We start from the raw sequence: 14,557 nt of genomic DNA on the forward strand, positions 1-14,557 counted from the left end.
TGCTTGTAGAAGTTTACATTCCAAAGAGCAGTTCTCCACAACCTCTCCAGCATGTGTTGTCACTTGAGTTTTTGATCTTGGCCATTCTGATGGGTGTAAGGTGAAATCTCAGGGTTGTTTTGATTTGCATTTCCCTAATGGCTAATGAGGTAGAACATTTTTTTTAATGCTTCTCTGCCATTCGATATTACTCTACAGAGAGTTCTCTGTTTAGGCCTGTTCCCCATTTTTTAAGTGGATTACTTGGATTGCTGCTTTTCAGCTTCATTAGTTCTTTATATATACTGGATATGAGTCCTCTGTCAGATAAAGGGTTGGTGAAGATTCTTTCCCAATGTGTAGGTGGTCGCTTTGTTTTGATGACAGTGTCCTTTGCTTTACAGAATCTTTTAAGTTTCATGAGCCCCCTTAATCTATTGTTGCTCTCAGAGCCTGTGGTGTTGGTGTTCTTTTCAGGAACTTTTCTCCTGTACCAATGAATTCTAGGATATCCGCCACTTTTTTTCTAGCCAATATAATCTATCTGGTTTTATGTTTAGGTCTTTGATCCACTTGGACTTCAGAATTGAGTAGGGTGATAAGTATGGATCAATTTTTATTTTTCTACATGTAGACATCCATTTGTTGAAGATGCTATCTTTTACCCATTGTATGGTTTTGGCATCTTTGTCAAAAATCAGGTGTCCATAAGTGTGTGGGTTTATTTCTGGGTCTTTTGTTCGGTTCCATTGATCTATCATTCTGTTCTTATGCCAGTGCCATGCAGTTATTATAACTGTTGCTCTATAGTACAGCTTGATATCAGGGAAAAAGATACCTCCAGAAGATCTTTTATTGTAGAGGATTGTTTTAGCAATCCTGGGTTTCTTGTTATTCCAGTTGAAGTTGAGAATTTTTCTTTCTAGAACTGTAAAGAATTGTGTTGGCAACTTGATGGGAATTGCATTAAATCTGTAGATTGCTTTTGGTAATATGGCCATTTTTACTATGTTAATCCTGCCAATCCATGAACATGGGAGATCTTTCCATCTTCTCATATCTTCTTCTAGTTCTTTCTTCAGAGATTTGAAATTTTTTTCATACAAGTCTTTGACTTACTTGGTTACAGTTACACCAAGGTACTTTTATGTCATTTGTGGCTATTGTGAAGGGTGTTGTTTCCCTAATTTCTTTTTCAGCCCTTTTGTCTTTTGTATACATGACTACTACTAATTCTTTTGAGTTAATTTTGTATCTGTCTACTTTGCTGAAGGTATTTATCAGCTGTAGGAGTTCACTGGTAGAGTTTTGGGGGTGACTCAGGGATACTATCATATCATCTGCAAATAGTGATAGTTTGACTTCTTCCTTTCCCATCCCTTTGATCTCCTTCAACTGTCTTATTGCTCTAGCAAGGACTTCCAGCACTATGTTGAAGAGATATTTAGAGAGTGGGCAGCCTTATCTTGTCCCTGATTTCAGTGGGATTGCTTTAAGATTCTCTCTGTTCAATTTGATGTTGGCTATTGGCTTGCTGTATATCGCCTTTACTATGTTTAGATATGTGCTTTGTATCCCTGATCTCTCCAATACTTTAAACATGAAAGGATATTGAATTTTGTCAACTGCTTTTTCAGCATCAGGGGGAATATCATGTGTTTTTTTTTCTTTCAGTTTGTTAATATGGTGGATCAGATTGATGGATTTCCATATATTGAACCACCCCTGCATACCAGGGATAAAGGCTACTTGGTTATAGTGGATAATATCTATGATGTGTTCTTGTATTCGGTTTGCAAGTATTTTGTAGAGTACTTTTGCATCAATGTTCATAAGGGAGATTGGCCTGAAATTCTCTTTCTTAGTTGACTCTTTCTGAGCTTTAGGTACCAAGGTGACTGTGGCTTCATAGATTGAGTTTGGTAATGTTCCTTTTGTTTCTATTTTGTGTAATAGTTTGAAGAGAATTGGAGTTAGCTCGTCCTTGAAGGTCTGGTAGAATTCTGCACTGAAGCCATCTGGTCTTGGGCTTTTTTTGGATGGGAGACTTTTGATGACTGCTTCTATTTCTTTGGAGGATATAGGACTATTTAATAAATTTATCTGGTCCTGATTCAGCTTTGGTAAGTCAAATCGATCAAGAAAATTGTCCATTTCATTTAGATTTTCAAATTTTGTGGCATATATACTTTTAAAGTAAGCCCTAATGATTGCTTAGATTTCCTCAGTGTCTGTAGTTATGTCCCCCTTTTCATTTCTGATTTTGTTGATTTGGGTGGTGTCTCTCTGCCTTTCAGTTAGCTTGGCTAAGGGTTTGTCGATCTTGTTCTTTAATCTCAAAGAACCAGCTCTTGGTTTCATTGATTCTTTGAATTGTTTTATTTGTTTCCAATTGATTGATTTCAGCCCTGATTTTGATTATTTCCAGCCGTCTACTCCTTCTTGGTGTGTCTACTTCTTGTTTTTCTAGGGTTTTTTATTGAGCCATTAAATTGCTTGAATGAGCTGTCTGGAATTTCTTCTTGAAGGCACTTAGTGCTATGAACTTTCCTCTTAGCACTGCTTTCATTGTGTCCCACAAGTTTGGGTTTGTTGTGTCTTCATTTTTATTGATTTCTAGAAAGACCTTAATTTCTTTCTTTATTTCTTCCCTGACCCAGATGTTATTTAGTAACAAATTATTCAGTTTCCATGTGTGTGTAGGCTTTTTGCTATTTCTGTTATTGTTGAGGTCCAGCTTTATTCCATGGTGATCAGACACAAAGGATTATTTCAATATCTTGTATCTGTTGAGGCTTGCTTTGTGACCAACTATATGGTGTATTTTGGAGAAGGTTCCATGAGGTGCTGAGAAGAAGGTAAATTCTTTTGTGTTTGGGTGTAAAGTTCTGTAAATGTCTGTTAGGTCCATTGGATTCATGACCTCTGTCAGAGACAATGTTTCTTTGTTTAATTTCTGTTTTGTTGACCTGTCCTTTGTTGAGAGTGGGGTGTTGAAGTCTCCCACTATTAATTTGTGGGGATCTATATGTGGTTTAAATTTTATCAATGTTTCTTTAACGAATGTGTGTGCTCTTGTATTTGGGGAATCGATGTTCAGGATTGTGATGTCTTCCTGGTGGAATTTTCCCTTGATGAGTATGAAGTGTCCTTCCCTATCTCTTTTTGTTAATTTTGGTTGAAAGTCTATTTTGTCAGATATTAGAATGGCTACTGCTGCTTGCTTATTCATTCCATTCACTTGAAAACTTGTCTTCCAACACTTTCCCCTCAGGTAATGTCTATCTTTATGTCTTAGGTGTGTTTCTTGTATGCAACAGATTGCTGGGTTTTGTTCATGTATCCATTCTGTTAATCTGTGTCTTTCTATTGGACAGTTGAGTCCATTGATGTTGAGAGAGATAATGACCAGTGGCTGTTAGATCATTTGATTTTGATGTTGGCTGTAGTCATCAGGTTGTGTGCTTGGTTGCTTTTTGTTTTACTGTAGTGGGGTTATTTATTTCCTGTGTTTTCTCTAATGTAGCTAGCTTTCTTGGGTTGTATTTTCCCTTCCAGTGTCTTCTGTAATACTGAATTTGTTTGTAGGTATTGTTGAAATTTGTTTTTGTCATTGAATATCTTGTTTTCTCCATCTCTGGAGACTGAGTGTTTTGAGGGGTTTAGTAGCCTGGGCTGACATCTGTGTTCTCTTAGGGTCTGCATGATATCTGTCCAGTCCCTTCTGGCTTTCATAGTCTCTGTTGAAAAGTCAGGTGTGATTCTAATGGGTTTGCCATTATATGTGTACTTGGCCTTTTTCCCTGGCAGCTTTTAGTATTCTTTTCTTTGTTCTGCATACTTAGTGTTTTGATTATTATGTGGTGGAGGATTTTCTTTTCTGGTCAAATTTGTTGGGTGTTCTGTAGGCCTCATGTATTCTAATTGGCCTCTCCTTTAACTTGGGGAAATTTTCTTCAATGATTTTGTTGAAAATATTTTCTGGGCCTTGGAGAAGGGAGTCTTCTTTTTCCTCTATACCTATTATTCTTATGTTTTGTCTTTCCATATTGTCTTGGATTTCTTGGACAGTCTGTGTCAGGAATTTTTTGGATTTAACATTTTCTTTGATAGATACATTGATTTCTTCCATTTTATCTTCCACACCTGAGATCCTTTCTTCCATCTCTTGTAGTCTATTGGTTATACTAACTTCTGTAGTTCCTGTTTTCTTCCCTAACTTCTTTCTGTCTGCAATTTCCTCCATTTGTGTTTTCATTAATTTTTCCAATTTTATCTTGATATCTTAAGCCATTTTGTTGATTTCCTTCACCTGTCTGACTGTAGTTTCCTGTTTTTCTGTCACTTCTTTCAGCTGTTTGTTTGACCAACCTCTGTTTCTTTTATTTCATTCAGTGGGTTAAATATTTCCTTTCTAAAGGCCACAAAGTGTTTGGCTGCAACTTCTTCTATTTCTTTATGGATGGCAATATTCTGTTTGAGGTTACCTTCCTTTATGTCTTTACATATCTTATTTGTTTCCTCAGTTATCATCTTCATGGCATAGTTGTTAGGTCATCTTGGATTTCAGTTATGCTGGGGTGTCCAAGGATACTTGCCCCTGGGTAACTGCATTCTGGAGATCCATATTGCTCTGTCTTTTGTTGCTTGAACTTTTATGCTGGCCTTTACCCATTGTGCTACCTTAGGTGTTTGGGGTTATTTTCTGCTGGTTCCTGGTGATCCTGTGGTGGAGAGAATCCTTTTGGCACAAAGCTGGTTTTTCTTGAAGGAAGTCTTCTCAGCTTTTTGGGTATAGTCCCTGCATGGTTGCATTTTTTCAGGAGTTGCTGCTGCTCACCTCAGGGATAGAGACCTGAGTGGTAACTGTGGTCTTTGTTAGATGAGATGGTTCTCCTCTCATCCAGAAAAGTCCTGAAGACAGCTGTTCTGTTTCTGGGTTTCTTGCTGTAAATTTAATGATCAGCTCCTGTGACGACAGTTCGACATCTGGCTCGCAGCAACTGTGCCTGTGTCTGGAGCACAGCTGAGTGATGGCGGCTCAGCCCCACTGGTCTGCTAGACTTTTTCCAGGGAAGGATTGGGTGATTTAAGTCAGAGTAGTTTCCTTCCTTCCCTATGGATTCTGTGGACACAGGGACTCCCAGTCTCTTTTTGCCCTGGGGTGCAGCGCTCTGTCTCTGCCAGCTAGCTGGTGTGCAGAAACTACCTGTGACTGCCTTTCCAGGCTCTGGGAGCCTTGTAGTCTGCCTAAACTGGGAAACTTTCCCGAAACGTTTTTGGGGTGGGGGTTTTGGCTGAGTTCTCTGAGATCAGACCAGCCGTTTCTCTCATTGTGTGTTTGCACCTGACAGTGAAACTCATTCTCTGGTGCCCTGGGGTCCACAGTTCTATCTGAGTTGGTGAATCAGGGGCGCAGGCAGGGCTCTGTGAGGATGCCTGGGTCCCCTGCTCTGGCTCTGGGCTAAATTCTGGGACACCCTCGGACCCGAGTCTTTTCCAGGGGATGTCTGGGTGACCTAGGGTCATTCCCAATCGTTTCCTGCACCATAGGGTTATTTCTCGACTGAAAATTCCAGTCTCTGATAGTGTGGTGACCATGGTTCAGTCTGGGACCAAGACCAGAGACACTGGTTTGTGGCTCTGGGCTGGGGCTGGCGGCCAAGCATCTGGCAGAGCGAGGATCTCTTCAGCAGTTTCGCTGGTTGAATTAAAAGCTTATTGAATCCTCCACCGTGGGGTATCCTCTCATCTTAGAAACACAATCACTTGTGTTTTATGGCCGCTAGTTCTGGTTGCTGGTCACTGTGCTGATCCTCCTGTCCTGCTGGTCAGAATGAGAGTCCTCCCATAGCTGCCATCTTGCCCTGCCCACCTTTGCATTCTTATTGATATAATAGGCTAACAGGGTCTACAGTACCCTGGTTTATTGAGTCTTTAAGAGCAGGAAAAAGAGAAGGAAACCAGACAATTTCTGGGACTGGTTTGGCTGAAACACAGAAAGATTGATGAGTGTAAAAGGAGAACTGAGGGGCAATGAACTCTGACAGCTGGGGCTGTTTCACACTTTTGTTGCCAACTATCTATGAGCAGGGCTGCCTTGGGTGACCTAGCTTGATTGGCAGTTGTGTCCTACTCTGGTTAGTAAGGAACCCTCCTGCTCCTAGTGATTGTATTTCAAACTATTCCTTCAGGACAGAGAAATGGGTCTGTGCTATATGCCTAGGCAACAAGAGAGCTGTGTTTCCTGCTGTGGTCCCCCAGAAAAACCCTCTAAATGTAGTGTTTGTTTGATAACTGCTTGTTATGAGATGCCTTCTGTGGTAGTTGGGTAAACACTAGTTCATGGCTAGGATTCTCTGATACAAAATGTGTTTCTGGAAAGCATGCCTTACAAAGTCAAACTCTACCCTATTTTAGCAGGATCTTTTCTACATATTAAAGGTCATTGTAAAAGTTCTCAACATATTATTTTTATTGCTTATATGGGAATTTGATATAATATACAATACACTCTGTGTCTATTTTCCCATGTCCAAATTTCTACCTATTTGTCACTGTATTTTATTTTCTTTAAAATACATCAATTCTAGAATGTGTTGCCCATTTACTCATTGTAACATGATCAGAATCTCAGTGCCAACCTTAAAGAAAAGTGAGTTCATCCTTGCTGCACACTGGTATCACCTACAAAACGATGCCATCAGTCCTAAGTGCTCTATACTTCATCACCTTGATCAGTTTTTCGCTTGTATTTATTTATTATGTTTGTTTACTTTGTTTCCCCTCTGCTGCCCCTTTCATTTTGTCCTTCTGGTCCCATCCACTGTCCTTCTCCTACCCTTAGGCCCTGGTCAGTGATAGGGGAGGTCCTCCTCCTTCTGTCTGACACTAACTTTTCAGGCATTATCATGTGTGCCTGTATCATCTTCTTGTCTGGTCTAATTCTCAGGGTTTTGTTCTACTTGTGTCCTCAATTCCCTCTACTTATGAGACTTTTCCTGCCTCTCTCCTGCAGGCTTCCCAGAGTACTGAGAGGATGGAGAATACTGAACAGATAACATTGTTCTTAAAATGTCTTACTACAGTGTTTCCCATTAGCAGTAAATAAGGAGGACTGAGCTTTTTCTAAAACAAAGGAATCTCAACTGCTTTTAGCAGAAGCCAAGTTCTTAAGACCCTTATTGATAGATTAGTCCATTCTGTGACTGTGAATGCAGGAACATTGCTCTTGGAGTAGAATGTGGGTGTTTCTCTGAAGAGCCTTGTCCAAGGGAACCATTAGCCTAGGACATATGCGTTGATCCACTTTCTCATGTAGGACTTGGGGTCTCACAACTCAGGAGTTCAAGATTGTACCCTTCCCAGGAATTCTCACAGACCACAACTCTGTGCAAAAACAAGAGTTTATTTTTTTCCAATCACAATAGGGTCACCCCTCCAAAGGCAGTAGAGGACCCTGAGCACGCAAAGCACAAGGTTTTCATACTTAAAAATCTGGCCACTTTTGCTCTATGCATTGATTGGTCAACAAGAATAGCATGAAGATATTTTGCAGCTAGTTGTTTGCAATTTTTGGCCATTTGGGGGTTTTCTCAAAACAATTCACCCTCCCTTTATTTTTTAAAAACTATCTTGGAGCAGTTCATCCTGCCCTTCGAAAGCTCTCTGCCTCTGGCTTTAATTCAAGGCTATCTTAGAGCAGTTCATCTTGCCTTTTGGCAGCTATGTGCCTCTGGCTTTAATTCAAGGATGGGAATAGTCACAGCTGTTTTCTTTTACAGTTGTTTTCATTTTCGGGTGGCCCCTCATCCCCCTCCTTTTCTTTTTGCCCCAATGTTAATCCTAAAATTGTGGATCAACCTCAGAGAGAGGTTGATACTGCCTCTGGAGCATCAGGACCTGCACCACACTTACAAGTTTCCTAAAGAAAGCAAGTATACGGTTGACAATACAGGGTATTATTGTGACAAGGAACAAAACGGTAGCAAGAGGTACCACCAAGGGAAGCACATAGGGGAGCAGTCTATTAAAACCATTTCAAAAAGGAGATTCTAATTAATTCTATTCATTTTTTCAAGATCTTCTTGTAATTTTTTAATCTTTCCTTCAACAATACCTGACTTATTAGTGTAAAAACAGCATTGCTCCTGTAGGGCTAAGCAGATTCCTCCTTTTTCAGCTGTAAGGAAGTGTAATCCTCTCCAGTTCTGGAGAACTACTTCTGCTAAGGAATTGAGCTTGGGAGTCATTGATAGTGCTCAAAAGCAACTGTACATCAAAAATTAACTATTGGGACAGTTTGTTGTATTTATATAATGAAACACCCAAACCAGCTGACCCAGCGCCTATGGAGGCAGTCAGACCAATTCCCACTAACAGAGGAGTGAACTGAATGGCTTTCTTCATTCTTCCAGCCATTAAGTCAAAGCTGGGTATTGGGACCAGGTCATCCCCTGGAATGATGCTAATATCAGGGAGTAAGGTTGCCTGTACACAGTCCAATCTGTGGGCAAGAATGTATAGTAAGTTTCATTATTCCTACATAAGAAAACAGTGTAATTGTTAGGGCAGAGAGCTGTGGAGAGGTCAATTGTTAAATCACAAATGGCAAAGTTAGCATTCTCTACAGGTAGAGCTGAGCTATCATTTTTGTAGGGTTTAATAAAACAGGTAACATTTTGGTTGAAGAGAGGCTGCACTCTCATAGGGGTTTCTGGTTGGCAGGGACACCTCAGCAGTGGAATAAGTGCATTAAAGGTGGGGAGTGCCAGAGGAACAGGCTGCCCTTGTCATATGCAGAGCCAGCAGTCACTTGCAAGCAAAGGATTGGTGTCATTTAGGAGGCTATGAGTGGCAGTAATAACATCTATAGTCTGGGGTTCTAAAATAAGGTTTCCTCTACAATCAGGAAAAACCAGAGGGTGGTAATTGAGGGACAGGTAATCTTTATTAAGTCTTCAATGCATTGTTTAACATGTTCTTGTCTGACCTGATCCTGCGGCCCTCCTCCATCTGAGAGGTAAATAGGGGGCACCTTACTCCCATACAGTCTTTCCTACTGTCCCCGAACAAGGGGTGTGGAGTAATTTACTTGACACATTGTAATTTACTCTTGACACATTGTGGTACCAATCATCTATCTTCCCCTCCCCCCTCACCTGGTTTAATATGGCAGTGAAATAGGTGATGTTATCTTTTCCAGTACATGGTTTCACAACCGCATAGCAACTGCTATGCAGAGCCTGTTGATAGGTATCACAAGGGCAAGGCCTGGGGCACCCATTTACATAAGGAATCATTTTAGGCTTGGTTATGCAATGCCTTTCTAAACTTAGAGTGCTGAAGCTTGTAGGGCTCTATATGCCCATTTATTGCCACACTCAACTTGAGCATGGGCCTTGTTGGGTCCCCAAATTTCACGATTTAGTAAGGCTCTGCCATTCATCACCCCATCCTTGCAATCACAGGGTTTACCATACAATGCTTCAGGGCCTTGTGAGCCTGGTAAGGATAGCCAAAGCTCCTGTCAATAGTCACCCAATTGAATACAAACAGCACCACCCAGAAGTAGCATTGTTTGTCCACTTTACTGCTCCGAGAGTCCATTGTCCCTGATGAGTTTCAGCTTTATTGGGTTGCTAGAGGCTTGGACTTTCCAGGTGTTGGCAGGTTGATGAAGAGCAGGCTTGACATGTGACACGTGGATCCAAGCTGTGATGCCCTCTATTTTGATGGATGTTGGGGTGGTGAGCAGGATGTAGTAAGGACCCTTCCACTGAGATTCCAGATTCTGGCTCTGATGTTGTTGCAAGTACACCAGATCTCCAACTTGGAACTGATAGAAGAACCTCCTAGGACCCAGGTGCATATGCACTGCCAACCTTGCTCTAAATCTCTTCCTGAATAAGTTGTAGTCTTTTCAGCCTGAACAACAAGTCTGAGTTACCACTAGTTATGTCAAGTGGGTTCCCAAGCAGAGTCAGGGGAGCAGGAACCATATAGAGTAGTTCGAAGGGAGTTAAGCCTAATAGGGAAGGAATATTTTTGAATTTAAAGAGGGCCAAGGGAAGGAGCACCACCCAGTCACTTCCAGTCTCTATGGTCAATTTGATAAGAGTCTCTTTGAGAGTTCTATTCATTCTCTCTACCTGTCCTGAACTTTGGGGTCTATAATCACAATGTAATTTCCAATCAATCCCCAGAAAACTGGCTATCTCCTGGCTTACCTAAGCAATGAAGGCTGGCCCATTGTCTGACCCAATTACCTTTGGAATACCGAACAAAGGAAAAATGTCTTCCAGAATATTTTTGGACATGACCAGGACAGTTTCTTTTTCTGTGGGAAAAGCTTCCACCCATCCTGAGAAAGTGTCCAAAGAAAAACCAGGAGATATTTATTGCCATACCTGACTGGTTTAATTTCATTGAAATCCACTTCCCAATGCATCCTGGGTCTAGTTCCTCTCAGCCACTTCCCTGGGCTCTGGAAACTCTTACCTATGTTTACCCTCTGACAAGGTTCACAAGTCCTTGTCATTCTCTCAGTCAGGGCAGTGAGATTTAGTATTCAGTACTGGGATTGGTGGGTAACTTCAGCCAATTTTTGCTCCCAAGTGAGTCCACTTATGCATCTGTGTTACTAATCTCTCAGCATCTTCCTGTGGTAGAATGACCTTACCTTTGGAGTCAATCCATGCCCCCACATCAGTTTCAAATATCCCCTGTTTTTTGCCATATTAGCTTTAAGTAACTTTCTGAGTAGTTTAGTCATTCTTCTCTGGGCAGTTCAGCAGTTAATACCACTGGGACAGAGCTTCCTCTAGCAGCTGCTTTAGCCTCCTGATCGGCCATGTTATTCCCCTTTGCCTCTCTGGAAGTTCCCTTCTGATGTCCTGGGCAATGCAAAATGCTTACCTTGGCAGAAAGCAACAAGGCATTGAGCAAAGCTAGAATCTAATTTTTTATTTTTTATCTCTTTACCGGCTGATGTTAGCAGGCCTCTCTGCTGATAGATGGCCCTGTACACATGGGCTGTTGCAAAGGTGTACCAACCATCAGTGTAGATGTTTATCTTTTTACCCTTTCCCAGAGTTAATGCCTCGGTTAAAGCAATCAATTCAACTCACTGAGCAGAAGTGCCCTTCGGCAACACCTCGCCCTATATTACCTTAATGCCATCTACCACCACTGCCCCTGCCTTTCTCTTGCTTTTCTCCAAAAAACTACTCCTGTCCATACAGTATGTCACCTTGACATCAGGAAGAGGCTGATATATCAAGTCCTTTTGCCATACCTGTTCCTCTCCTAGAACCTGCAAACAATCATGCTCCAGGGCCTGGATGTCTGGATCCAGCAATAAGGTGACAGGGTTTAGCCCAAAAGCCGGGGCAAAGGTGACTCTATCGTTATTTGAGAGCAAAGCCTGGTAATGTCATGTGGATGTTCATGAACCAGTGATCAGGTGGCTGCCTTATGACACTCTCAAGGGCATGAGGAGCATAGATGGTGAGGTCCTGTCCCAGAATCTGTTTGTCTGCATCTTTTACTAGTGCCACCACTGCTGCTATTATTTGCAGGCAGGATGGCCATCCTGCCACTACTGAATCAAGCTTTTTGGAAAGATACGCTACTGGTCTCTTCCAGGATCCAATTTTCTGTGTTAGCACCTCTTTGGCCATTCCCTAATTTTCAGCCACATAAAGATGGATGGTCACATAAGGGAGTCCCAATGCTGAGGCCGACATTAAGGCTTCTTTAATATTATCAAATGTAGCTTGTTCATCCTTTCCCCAGGTGAAAGAGTCATTCCCCTTTGTAAGGGCATACAGAGGGGCTGCCATCTTGGCAAATCCCAGAATCCACAGTCAGCAAAAACCTGCTGTACCTAAAAATTCCCTCAGTTGTTTAATAGTCCATGGAAGGCGAATATGAAATACAGTCTCTTTTCTGCCTCTGACAGCCATCTCTTTCCCTCTCTTAATATATAACCCAGATAACTCTCCTGTTTCCTGCAGAGCTGGGACTTTTTCGCTGACTCTCTGTAGCCAAGGTCACCCAGATCATGTAACAGTAGGTTGGCGGCTTCAAGGTGGGTTTCTCTAGAATCTGCAGCTAATAGACTATCACACACATATTGGAGAAGAGTCACCTGGGTATCAGTGGCCCAGAAGTGTGCCAGGTCCCCGTGTAAGGCTTCATCAAATATCGTAGGGGAATTTTTAAACCCTTGAGGAAGTCGAGTCCATGTAAGCTGGCTCAAGGCCCCTGAGTCCGGGTCTTTCCATTCAAAAGCAAAATATGTCATGGCTGATAGGGCTGAGTTGGAGACAAAAAAAATGCATCCTTAAGGTCCAGGACCATATACCAAACGCTGTCATGGGGAAGGGAGCTCAACAAGTTATATGGGTTGGGCATGGTAGGGTATAAGTCCATGACATATTTGTTAACTTCCCTCAGGTCCTGTATGGGTTGATAATCGTTGCTCCCAGGCTTCCGAAGAACTGGCAGCAATGAAGTATTCCAGGCACATTGGCACTTTTTGAGCACCCCTAGGTCAAGGAGCCATTGTATGTGAGGGCGGATCCCGTCATGGGGTTCCTTAGACATCTGATATTGTTGCACTGAGATCGGGGTAGACTGAGGCTTCAGCTCTATCTGAACTGGGGGCTGTTTCTCTGCTTTTCCTAGGCCAGTCATTTCAGCCCATGCTCTCTAGCCACCAGTCATGTCTTTTTCCGGACTTACCATCTTTTCAAACAGGCAGTATTCATCTTCCACTTGAATTGTCAGTACATGTATGGGAACACCTTTATTGTATGTCACCTGTGGGCCATCTGGTCTAAAATGAATATAGGCCCCTATCTTATTTAGGATATCTCACCCTAACAGCAGGTACAGGCATTCAGGGAGAAACAAGAATGAGTGGGATACCCAGCCCACTCCAAGATCCACCCTTCTTTGGGTAGTCCATGAGTATTGTTTACATCCAGTGGCTTCTTGGACACATGATTTCTTCGCTTTTTTAGATCCAAAGTCTTGTAACACAACAGAATGCAGAGTGTCAGTGTCCACCAAGAAGTGGACTGGCTTCCCCTCCACCTTAAGGGTTACCCTAGGCTTGGGGAGGGGGGTTGAACCCCATGCCCCCAGTCGCTGTCATCACCCAGGATTAGGACCCTGGTCTCCAGGCCTTGGACATTCTTTTTTTCTGGCTTTTTCTTCCTTTTAGGACAATCCTTGATCCAGTGTCCTTTCTCCTTGCAATATGCGCACTAATCCTTAGACAGAGGGCCTCCACAGTTGCCAGGAACTCTCTCCCTATCAATATGATTCTCCTGAACTACGGTGGCCAGGATCTTAGTTAACTTTCTGTCTTGTTTCTTATTCCTTTTTATTTTTCTCTCTTCTGCTCTTTCTGTTTCCTTTACCTCCTTCTCTTCTTCTATCTCCTGGCTATAGAAAACCTTCTTTGCTACCTGTACTAAATCCTTTAGTGACTTATCCTGTAAACCTTCTATTTTCTGGAGCTTTCTACAAATATCTCTGGCAGATGTATAAAGGTTATAGTCACCATTGCCCTATGCTCATCTGAGGTAGAATTATAGGACGTAAACCAGTGATATACCTCCGTTAGCCATTCAAGAAAGCCTGTGGGTGATTCATCCTGCCCCTGAACCATCTCTCTTACCTTCGTCAAATTGGTGAGCTTTTGAGCAGCCCCAGGGAGACCTGCCATTAGAGTCTGGTGGTAGACTTTTAGGAGCTCCCTACCTCCAGGTGTGTCATAATCCCAGTTGGGGTGGGTGAGGGGAAAGCTGTCATTAATCTCATTAGAGAGGACGAGGGGCCTCCCTTCCATTCCTGGCACATTCTTTCTCACCTCCAGGAGGACCTGTTCCCATTCCTCAGTAGTCAGGAGGACATGAAAGAATTGCTGGCAATCATCCCAAGTAGGCTGGTGTGAGAATAGGACAGATTCAAACAAATCAGTTAGAGCTTGGGGATTTTTAGAAAAGGGGAGGGGATTATGGGCTTTCTATCAGCTGAAGAAAAAGGCCAGCACTGAAGGAGTTGATTTCCATCGCCATCAAGGGGCCCATAGGCCTGCAAAGGAAAGGCCATGGAGCCTGGCTGAGCTGCTCAGCAGCTTGGAGTTCCCACTGATGGACCGCTTTTGCTTTTGGAATCTGGAGGTGACTGTGGTGGCATCTAGAGGGACTGCTAGAGGCACTCTCGTTTTCAGAATCTAGTGGTGACTGCATTGGTGCCAAAGGACTGGTGGCACCCTACTGTGGACCTGCTGGGGGATTAGTTGGGGGAAGAACTGGCAGATAGGAAGGCAGAAGTTCAAAAAGAAGGAGATCCATATCTGGAGTGGCAAGTTTATTCTCCTTGACCACACAAATGGCTGTTGGGGAAGTCTCTGTGGGAAGAATAAAGGGGCGCAGCCAAGGAGGTGGGTAAAGGACTAGATCCTCCCAAGTCAGAATATAGGGAACCTGATCATGGTGGACTCCTGGAGTCTGGAGGGTCTTAATATTGACAGCAAGGATCTGGTCAAGGTGAAGGATGCCCT

This window comes from Meriones unguiculatus (assembly GCF_030254825.1).
Source record: "Meriones unguiculatus strain TT.TT164.6M chromosome Y unlocalized genomic scaffold, Bangor_MerUng_6.1 ChrY_unordered_Scaffold_25, whole genome shotgun sequence".
Taxonomy (NCBI): domain Eukaryota; kingdom Metazoa; phylum Chordata; class Mammalia; order Rodentia; family Muridae; genus Meriones; species Meriones unguiculatus.